General features: G+C 43.7%; 1 long non-coding RNA gene across 1 annotated transcript; it reads left to right on the forward strand.

The window, feature by feature from the left end:
• The first annotated feature begins 2,167 nt into the window (after nucleotides 1-2,167).
• On the forward strand, nucleotides 2,168-3,258 carry LOC123622595. The gene is made up of 3 exons (XR_006729557.1): nucleotides 2,168-2,336; nucleotides 2,632-2,688; nucleotides 2,827-3,258. It is a non-coding gene; the product is annotated as an uncharacterized LOC123622595 (long non-coding RNA).
• Nucleotides 3,259-11,573: the final 8,315 nt, after the last annotated feature.

The following is an 11,573-nucleotide window of genomic DNA, read 5'->3' on the forward strand; positions in this document are numbered from 1 at the left end:
GGTTTAAGAGCAGCCTCAAAGCCCCCTTTGTCCATCCTGCAACTCTCAGCACACACCTAGGCAGTTCTTTGTCCTAGAGGAGTTGACATGTCCTCCCCAGCGATCCTGCAAGCTCCCTTAGGGTTGGGGTTTTGCAACATCCATAGTCTCTTCTCTCTGCTACCTATCCAAAAGTATTTTTAAATGACATTTATAAGAATTCTTAATAACATGAGAAGAATTGAGGATGTCAGCAATGAGGCACAAATGAAGGACTCCAAATTTTGCCCACCTTGCTTGGTCTCACCGGTGTGGAAGGGGTGGGAAATGGAGGAGGGACAGACACTGAAGAGCTGGCAGTGGTGATTTCTGGGAACTTGAATTACTGATGCTTTGTAATTTAACGTCTACAAACTTCTTGAGCTTTTAGGAACAATCAGGTGTTCTCATTTACTTAAAATATCATGAACTTTAAAAAGTTAAATATTCCATTGCCCAACCCCAGAATGGACTAAATCAAGTGGGGACTGTCTACAAAGTATTGTTTTTCAAGATTCGCTTCCATCTACATGAGCTATGCTGTACCAGACTGTACCGTTCACCTCCTCCTATTCCCCTCCGCACACTGCAGGCACGACAGAGGAGGGGGTGTTCCCTTAAAGCATCACTTTTGAAAAGCTGCCAACCCGAGAATTGTGATGTTGACACCATGCTTAGGTTCACTTTGCTAGTTCATCTCTTGTATGTATTTCTGATCTCGTCTGAATCCTGAGGTTTCCAGATCTGTCTTAAGGTAAAAGAGGAAAAATCCAAATTCCCTGCATAACTCCTCATGGCACGCGCCAAAACCCTTCTTCCTAAGTTACTGCTGAGTCCATGCTGACGCCTTCCCACTGAACTGTGGTACAGTATCCCAGGTCTAGTTAGTGCGTTAATGGAAGTTTAGATCAAAGAGCAAAAGCTTTCACAGAGACGTCCACACATAGTGTTCCAGGACATGGCCATTAAGTTCTTTGGGTTTAATAGCTGCATTTGATTTATAAACGCCTCTTGGTATTGGCAAGGCTTGAAAAAAAAAAAAACAGATCAGAAGCAGTCACACCTGAGTCACATTTTTCAGGGCATGTAAGGAAAATTGCTTTCACAGAATTAAGAAAGGAAACTTTGCTCCCAACCACCCCCACTCTGCTCTGGCAGGATTTTCACTCTCCGGGATGGGCGTAGAGAAACGGCAGGGTCTCCACGAGAGAATTCATTTCTGCTGCCTTCTTTCCCTCTTCCCCTTGCATATTTCTCTCTCTGCATCACTCCTCCTCTAGGCCAAGGGAAGAGCTGCCCTCTGCCTTCACGGCTGCAACGAGCTTGAAGACTTGGACACAGCGGCCTTGGGAGCAGGTGCGCTGGGCTGCATCCATCTGGCCCGTGAGCAGGGAAGGGGGCGGGACAGTTGGTTAGAGCCCTGTGCTGCCACTGCAGGGAACAGCTATTTTTTGTCTGTTAGGACAAGTCCCTGCTTCTTCTGGGAGGGGGAGAGAATTATCTTAGTCCCAGTTTCCGCAGACACCAACCTGAGACACAGATTAGAGTATGAGCAGTCAATCTGGAGGTGCTGATGGGAGGTGCTGGCAGGAGAGTGCAGAAGAGGGCCGGGCCGGGAAGGCCGTGTTCCAGTGCACTGTTGGTTATCCAGTACGGCACCCCGTGGGGAGCTGGCGCTTGGTCCTGCTTAGAAATCTGGGGCCCTTCTGAACTCACACCACGGAGCCATTCCATGTGTGAGGACAGAGCCCTGGGTTCTCACCTGCCACCCTGCCCATCCAGGGCTTTTCTCCAGCACTTCCTGCCTGTCACGCTTGGGCAGAGCAAGCTCTGGTGGCCAGAGGAAGAAGTGAGGAAAGAGACACAGGCGCTGGAGGTGGTGGGTGGATCTGCTGGTCTCAACTTCCTCACTAGGGAAAGAGCCAAGAACAGACAGAGCTCAGGCTGGGGATGGCGCCTCGATAGCACGAGATTTGGGCATAAGGGAGCGAACCGGCTATGCGTGCCCTGCTGGTTGTTTGCTACCTGCTAAGTGACCAGACCCACAGGCCATGTCTTCCTCAAAACCAAAGTGATTATACTTCTCTAATACTTCTTTTAACAGCTTTTTTGTGGTATAATTGATAGACAAAAATCTGCACATATTTAATGTGCACAGTTGGGTGAGTTGGGGCATTCTCAGACACGGGGAAACCATCACCACCATCAGGGCAGTTCCAATTCTTGAGACATTTTCCTTCTTCCTCCCTTATTTCAGAGACTACTCATGACCATTTGCCAAAGGCACACCAGTTCTGTCTGCAGTTTTTCAACCTCAGGTATTCCGGTCTGTCGGGCTGTAAATGCCTAAACTATCTAATTCCATTGCAGTGTAACGCCTGCCCCCGCCTCTTTTCTTTTGACATCTCTGTCATTGATTTTTAAATACAATGTATTAGTTGGTAAGATTGCCCCCCCCCACAGGAAAACTAGAAAGATGGGTTGTCTTTTATAAATTTTAAAAAAATAAACTAAAAGAAATGTGAAGGGAAAAAAGGAAAACCCAGGCTTCTATAAAAACCTGGATTTCTTCCCTCTAATGTAAAATTTCAAATTTTGGAAATGTACGGTCAGCACTAAAGACACAGATCAGCATTGTAGTGGAACAATTCGAAATGACCCTAAATAAAAGTAAGCAAAATCCTCATTTATTTTCATCTTTGATGTTGCACTTACTTCATCTTTCTGTTGTCTTCTAAAATAACTTAGACTGATTGAAAAAACCAAAAATCTTCTTCGGTTACCAGTTTTTTCTTTCACGCGTTTCAGAAGCACCAGCAGCTGGCAGGATGCTTTGCTATAAGCCATAAACATCGATTGCTCAGCCACTGTAAGAACTGAAGGATAGCTTCCTGCTTGAAATGTGGAAATATTTGCGTTTAGATAAAAAGAACTTCCACGAGAACGATAAGGACATTCTAATCCAAGGAAAGATGGTGGAATCGGCTTCATTCTTGATGCATCCGAGCCTCTGTCTACATTCCCCTCCTTCCTGAATTTAGTGGTGGGGGGGGTCTGCGGTTCTGGCTAACTGGCTTTCCTGATTAATTGCACACTGAAAATGGAATGTGTTAAACACCGTTTGTAATAAAACTCAGGTGAAGAAATTTAATTCTTCCTTGATGATCTAGAAATGTTCATAATTAAGACCAGCAATTATGTAAATGGTTTAAAAAACGTGTGGCTATTTGAATGGATGACTCGGGCTCTGATGCATTGTTTCTGGCTAATGGATCATGTGAAAACCATAGATAACATATTGTCCTGATTGGGATCTCCTGAAAAATACACTGAGGGACACAGAGGCCAGGACAGCACCTTCCTTCCCTGGTACAGATAGGAGCAGGACTGCTATGATTCCCAGCAGAAATATTCCCCAGTGGCAGACCCAAGTACAACTTTCTTGTCCTCCCCCAGTCCCAGAGGCTCTCACCACAGACACCCGGTTGTAGGTGTGGGGGATTTCTGGAACTGGGGCCTCCAGCCTTGCCTCAGGCACACCAGGCTGGCTCGTGATGGAGCCCACGGTACCCGGGCCAGCAGCTGCACAAGACGCATGGGACAACCCGTGCTCAGCCTCCAAGACCTCAACAGACTCCACGAGCTCATGCAGAGCGAGCCGAGGACATTCTTTTGTTCAGAACTGTGCGCCTGGCACAGAGGCCATGTGGCCGGATGCTGCAGGGAGTCACTCTAAGGGACACTCAGTAGAGCTGCAGAGCCTGACGGTGACTCAGGCTGGACCCTCCCTGAGGCTGGTGTGAGTGGGTGGGGACATGGATTGCCAGTATTATGAATAAACACTGACCAATTTCCTTTCCTGCCGAGGCATTTTTAGATACGTTCTTGCACTGTTACCATGAATAAAATGGTAATTACAAGTGATTATGGTGCTTTATCAGTTCACAAAATTTGCGAGTCAAAATCTGGGCACACCCTTTGGAGTATGTCACACTAGGGACCGTTGTTCCTCATACATGTGCCGATAAGAAAGATTAAGATCCACTGTGTCTACCAGGCCCACCAGGACTTTCAAAAATGGGATGATTTTCTCCATTATAAGTGAAGATGATATTCATGAATGGAAACTTACAGCTGATCCACTCTGCCAAGAAATGAGATTCTCTAAGAGCAGAGAGAAAACAGCTACTGCATCAATTCACTTACCACTTCTTATGCCGTCAGTTCTCTGCTATCCGAGTTTCACCCACTGTCCACAGTCACAGACTGTTTGCTCTGAAGATTTTACTGGGGGGATCTCTGCAGTGGCCAGCACTGAAGCCCCACTTTTATCCACTGGGCCAATGTTTCTCAACATTTGTCCCTAGGCCAGTAGCAGCAGCAGCGTCACCTGGGAACGTGTGAGAAGCACAAACTCCTTCGCAGACTCAGAAGAAAAGGCCCTGGCTCTGTGTGTTCCGAACCGTCCAGATGATTCCATGCTCACTCGGACTGAGCACTGTAGGCCCCGGTGCTCACCGTCCCCCACACTCTGTTCCTGCTGCAGGCACCTGTCCTCGCTTCACAGGTGCACGCAGGCCACTGGCCACAGGTGTGAGTCATGTCCCAGGTGCTGGGGTGTTAGTGTCCTGGGGAACAGCTCTCAACCTGTGATGGGCAGGACTTGGAAAATAAAAATCCAGCTTCTTCGAACATCACATGGGGCAATTCTGGGGCACGTGCCACCTGGTTTCCCAGAGGTCCCCCAAGCTCCAGTTGTCCGCAGACGCAGCCTGCTGACTGAAGCACTTGCCCTGACTTCTCTTCACTGTCCCACTTCCCACTCCCCCATCGGTGGTCCCTGGGATCACCCCCCAGATACGCTGGCTGCACTCACACCCTGCCTCAGGGTCTGCTTCTGAGGAAGCCAGTATAAGGAAGACTCCGTACTACGAATGGAAAATAACGGTGATATTCTAAGTGCTGTTCTGGCATCATCACATTTGATTGCCACTGCAGCCCCCCGAGGCAGAAATGATTGACAACAAAACGCGCCCCGAGCCCCAGAGCCCCTGGTGAAGCCAGACTCTCTACCACTTTTCTAGCTAATGGGAAACATGTGCAAAGTCACTTTTGCTTTACAACTTGAGCTGAGGAGATAAGGGAAGATGGAGACGAGCTCTAATCGAGGAATTAGAAATTGAAAAGACCTGACCTAGGAGCCCTCACTGATTTGGACACGTAAGGGAGCCCATGGATTTGGTGATGTTGGGGTCAAAGCACCTGCCAGTCGCTGTGACGGACACAGGAAAGAATTAGGCTTCCACAGCACAGGTGACCAAGCAAGTGTCCTTTGTTTCTACTGCTATTTTTTCCCAGAGCATTTGATGACATTGTGCTTCGCTACAAAGATGCATCAAGCCATTCGCTGATAGCCACTACGGAAAATTAAAGGGAAAGACGTTTTGAATCTTTGAAAGGATATATAGTTGAAGACAACATATGCATAAATAATGAGCAGAGACTAATGTTGCTATAAGGATGTCGAAAACTAGCTCTCGTTTTAATCAAGAGAGAGAGAATGGGAAGAGAAATCTCTGCAGACTGGTCCTGGATGGCCGGGGAGCGGAAGTCCGTGGGGAGGAAGTGCGCATGCGCAGGTGAGAGGGGCGTGGTCCACAGTGCTGCACCCCCGAGGGGCTTCACTTCTGTAGGTCTTGCGAGTAGAATTTGAAAATGTTCACTGACCTCTCTGCCCTCTGGGCCTCACTTACAGTCCTCTGTTTTGCTTCCAATTTCAATTTTGGTCCTCTAATGCGAGCTACACCTCTGACTTCTGCCCCAGAGAAACACCATTCATTTGAACTAGGAGGCCTGTGTAGCTGTCCCAGGACTCACAGACCGGGATACTCGTATTAATATTCGATCATCTCCTCCCCGCACCTTCCTCCCAGCAAGTTTTAGCAATCCTCATCTCACCAAACCCACAGAGAACAATTTCCTCAATTTATGTTTCAGTCTCTTCCCTGATTGATCTGTTAGGAATAAACTCAATTGTTCCTTTTCTGTGACCATCAACACCACAGACAATTGCCATTGTAAGGGGTTCCAATGATCACTATTATTTTAATTAAAACATCCTGGAAACCACTGGGCCCACACAGGTAATGACAGGGGAGGGGCGGAGGGCAGGTGGAGTCAGGGTGGAATGCGTCTTAAGGGTGACTGGTGTCCGACACAGTTTCTTTCCCGTTTGTTAAGGCAACAGGAACTATTTCCAGAGTCAACTCTTGTCACAGATAATTGTGAGTGAGTTGACCTTTACCGGGTTTCTTGGTCTCCCACTTGTGTCTTCTGATTTCCTGATAAAGTCACACTAACTACCTCCAGTTGCCTGCATTGTGATTTTACAGTACCATACACAATTTTAAAATTTAGCTGCCAAGAATGTGTCCTTAGACACTAGTGATGCTATCATACTTCTGAGCTTAGGATGAGCTCAGCGGAGCATGATGCAAATATATTTCTATTGTCTAAGAAACTGCCATCTTAGATGACAAGAATAGAGAATAATATGCTTAGCAGGATTTATTTATTCAAAATTACCACTGGTGCCAGACATTGTGTTCAGTCTGGGGAAGAGGAAAGTGATAAATATGGATATAATCTCTCCCTGTCTTCAAGGAACTCATTCACTGGCAGGGGAGAAAGATTTATTTAAAATTCACAGTACAGTACAATCTGGGCTATAATAAGAGCTTTGCATAAACTTTTGGGGGGAAGGTACTAAATTGTTATCCATTAATTAATGATGAAAACCATAATTTTAAATAAATCATCAGAAATTATAAGAATTGAATTTTAGTATGAAATTTGTTGTCTTTTGATAAGTTCTCACCCTTTTTTAATGATAAGAGTACATAATATGTGCAAAAAACTGTATGGGATTCTTTGAGATAAAGAAATTGATAAGCCATCCTAATCACCAGGAACATACAGAAAATAACAGTTCAAACAAAAAAAAATAAACTATATTTTAGGTTGATTCTATAATCATTGTTTTAAGAATCAAAAGAATATGGAAAATGTTATTAGCTAGCTCTGAGATCTCCCATTTCACTTAGTTATAATTTATTCAGTATAATTCATATATATACTATGAAATATATAATATATTCAATATAATTCATTATACTGAAACATTAAAGGCTAACTCTGGGGTCCCATGTTGCATTCAGTAATTAATAAACTTTTATTTTGGAATAATTTTAGATGTACAGAAAAATTGCAATGGTAGTACAGAGACTTCTGGTAGACCCTTCACCCAGCTTCCTTTAATATATGGTAACATCTTACATTAACCATGTAAGAAATTAACACTGGTATACTACTATTAACTAAACTCCTTACTTCATTTGCATCTCACTAGATTTTCCACTAATGTTCTTTTTCCACTCCAGAATCTAAGCTAGGATCTCCTACTGAATTTGGTTGTTCTAGCCTTTTAGTTTATGACTATTTCTCAGCCTTTCCTTGTTTTTCATAAGCTTGACCATTTTGAGGAGCACTGGTCAGGTATTTCATATATTGTACCTCAATTTTGGTTTTCTAATGTTTTGCACATGATTAGGCTGGAAATACGGGTTTGGAGTAGAGGTGTAATGCCCTCCTTACTACGTGTCACCAGGGTACGTGATGTCAACATGACTGATCAGTGCTGTTAACCTTCATCACTTGGTTAAGGTGGTGTCCACCAGGTTCTTCTACTCCAGAGTTATTATTTTGCCTTTCCATACTCTTTGGAAGTGAGTCACTAAACCAGCTCACATAGGAATGAAGGGAAAAAAACTCTACCCCTTGGAGGGACAAACATCTTCACATATTATCTGAAATTCTTCTGTAAGGAAGGTTTATTTCTTCTTTCCATTTATTCAATGATTTATTTATACAATAATGGGCTCAAGTGTGTTTATTTTATGCTTTGGGTAATCCAAATACTATGTTATTTATGAAATTTTATCAGAGCATGGGTGGAGAACCACTTACTCAGCCTGTGCAGGAGTTGGGAGGGTCTGTGTGTGTTTTAAGGATAATGCTATCAGATAGAGCAGGAAGGAACAAGAGCAATATCAACTAAGAGGAAACTGTGACTAATTACATAACGGAGCTTTCCAGTTTACTTTGATTTTTATTTTCTTTTTGAGATCTTGGACATCCTTCTCAACATTGATCTGTTAAAGAGCACATGATGCACAACTGTCTCTGTTTCCATTTTTAGTGGTGATTCACATAAAGTAGAAGTAAGAAAGGTGAGAAAAGTGGCCCCCAGTAAGGTTAAATGACTTATCTATGATGACAAGATGACTTGTCCCCAAAGCTAGTTGGGGACATAACTGCAGGGACACCCAAGTGATGTGTCTCTTTGTGGGATATCTAAGCAACACCCATCCTACCTGCCAGTGTATAACACACAACTCTGCACACCAGGAGAGCTGTCTTTAGTCCATTTTATTTTTTTCTTTTTTGACACAGGGTCTCACTCTGTCACTTTGGGCTAGAATGGAATGGCATCATTATAGCTCACTGCAACCTCAAACTTGTGGGCTCAAGCAATCCTCCTGCCTCAGCCTCCCCAGTAGCTGGGACTACAGGCAGGCGCCACCATGCCCAGCTGATTTTTCTATTTTTTTACAGAGATGAGCTCTTGCTCCTGCTCAGGCTGGTCTCAGATTTAGTCCATCTTTCAATCTGTTATATTCTCCAGTCATGATAGTCCCATCTTCAGTTGTTTTGTCTTCCATGAGGGCACCTGAATCACCCCGTGTGGCTTGTGCTGCTCTGTTACATGTGTGTGCATGTGCATGTGTGTACCTGTATGCACCTGTCTGACTGTTGCTCAGAATCCTTGAAATCAGTAACTGAACTCACTGACTTCCTGGTGCTCCTCTTCCAGTACTTTCCATCTTGGTTGATGGTGCAGTCATCCAATCAGGCCCTCAAGCAAGAAACCTACACTTTCTCCCAAGTGCTGTACCAAGAAGTCCTGTTGATTCTGTTTCTTAAAACTCGGCTCAAACATGTTGAGAAGTTAATACAGGGGTCAACTGGAGCTTTCCCCTGCGAGGAACCTCTGAAGGACATGCCATAGAGTTGGTCCATGCAAGCAACAAGGAAATTGGGGTATCCACAAAACCTATTTGTCACTGGTCACAGGTTGTTTTTAGGAGGAGCATTGATTTTCTGGCACTTCTGGCTTGCCATATAGGCAAAGTAAGTATGTTTATATAATCAGAACAAACGCCTTTGGTTGTAGAAATGAGTTCTGAGAGGATGTGAGCAAGATGCCAACAAGATCTGTTACACGGGAAGGATGTGCATTCAGATGTGCTTGTCAAAATAAAGACCTGAGCCACCAGACAGCAGAAACAGAAAGAGAATGGATGTTACAGTATTGCTTCAAAGGAAAGACACTGGGTATTCTACCACCCCTCAAAATAGTATACAATAGCAGATTTTTCCATCAAATGTTGACAAGACAGTTCTAGCTGTTCCTGTGGTTGCTGTCTTTGGGATGGCCACAGTTATCGCCAAGGCTACCCAGGCAGCGTGGCCAGCAGATCAAGAGTGAGAAAAATCCTCTTTATCTTTTCCCCTCTTCCAGGGGGTGCTCTGTGCTGCTGCCAGCTGCCAGCCTCCCGTGAGCCCAGACATCAGACGTGGCTGCTCGCCCAAGCCCGAGGCAGCTTGGGATAATGGAACCCTCCCTCAAGACCCCACTGCACCATCTGCTAGTCCTAGCAGCTTGAAAGAGTGGTTTCATGAAGACCAAGGCGACAGATACTGACAAGGAAGCCATTATGGGCACAGATCTCATGAGAGAAGAAACGCCTGCTCTTTTCATTCAGAAATACAGAAACTTTCAGGAATGCATGGTCTCTTATGAAGGTAATGACAGCAGGGTCCCTAAGCACAGGACACCAGCTACACAGGGAAGATTTCCTCATTACCTGTAGGTTTGGACTGTTAGGTACAACCGTACCTAGATGCCACCATTAGGTAGGTAGCTCATGGTTCTCTTCAAACTTCCAAATGGGGACCTCCATTTTCAGACTTGGAGGGCTGGGAGAATGGGGCACAGAGGAAGAGGAAACTGACGTTCTGGCTAATTAACTAGGAGACAAGCGAGGGATGGAGCAGTGACGAGATTAGGGGAAATGGTGGTTTTCACTGTGAGAAGTTAAACTGAATCAAATTTAAACTTCTAAGAGATAAAAACAGATCTATAAATGCCAGGCAGCTATGTAAGGAAGTATTTAGTTCTAGGTTGCTTTAAGACCCATTCTTTATCCAGTACCCAATAACAAACCTCAAAAAAAATATGCTGGCATTTCTTAGCAAAAACTGATAAAATGAGTCTAGCCATGAGACATTTTTCTAGTCAGCATAATCATGAATCATTCCTTTCTCTAAGAGCTTAATGTCACTACAAGAGCCTCCAATTTCCCCCAATATTTATCATTTGGAAATAAAAACTGTTTACTTGCTATGCATGCCAAAGGATAGACTAAACTGATAAAGAAAGTTATATGATTAACAAGTGCAATTTACTTGTCAAATGGAGCTATTTCATCATTTCACTGAGCTGTTCCCTCCAGGGACGCTGTGGTGTTGGTACTTTGCCACTGAGACCAGGCTGGCTCTAGTCTAGAGTCGTGTTTGGGGCTGGTGAGCCTGACCATTGTGGTGGACTAGGAAACTCCTTCCAGCTTTTGTTCTGCCACCAAAGAAGAAAATAAGAAAGGATTCCTTCCTTATACTCTCTAAACTTAAGAAAGTTTTAAGCATATTGCTACAAAAGAAGTGTATTGCTTCTGAAAAGTATATTGCTGCTGAAAAGAAATGAAAACAATATAACAAAAAAAAAAGAAGGCAGAATCCACAGTTACTATCTAGATTTCTTAAATCAGGACACAGAGAGTTAAGTATCAGATAATAACAACCACCAGAAAAACTAAGAATATGCTGTAAATCCTCCAAATTACCAGAAGGCAAACACACACACACACACACACACACACACACACACACACACACACATCATACACACTGAAAAAGAAAGAAAAGAAAGAAAGAGAAGAAAGAAAGGGAGGGAAATCCTCAGTGTACATAAAGGAAATACAGAGTATATTGAAAACAAAAGTCTCAAATATTAAGTTAGTAATATGTAAAAGATAAAATGTAATATTCAGTCTACATTTAAATGAAATAACACTAACAAATGTAAATAGAATAACATACCTACTGGAAGAAAGGATTACATAATGAGGCATATATAAGAGGGACAAATTAAAAGACAATGGATGAAGAGTCAGCAGGTGAATGCTAACAAAAGAAAGCTAGAGTTCACCATCATAATATGAGGCAAGAATAGAGTTACAGAAGAAAGTGATAAATTAGAGCAAATGGGTAACAAATATTAACATAAGGTTACAATGATAATGCCACTGCATTTATGCGCCAAATCACAAGAAGAAACAAACAGAAAGCGTGAGCTCTGGGCACTTCTAGAATAAATC

This window comes from Lemur catta, chromosome 17 (genome assembly GCF_020740605.2).
Source record: "Lemur catta isolate mLemCat1 chromosome 17, mLemCat1.pri, whole genome shotgun sequence".
Classification (NCBI taxonomy): Eukaryota; Metazoa; Chordata; class Mammalia; order Primates; family Lemuridae; genus Lemur; species Lemur catta.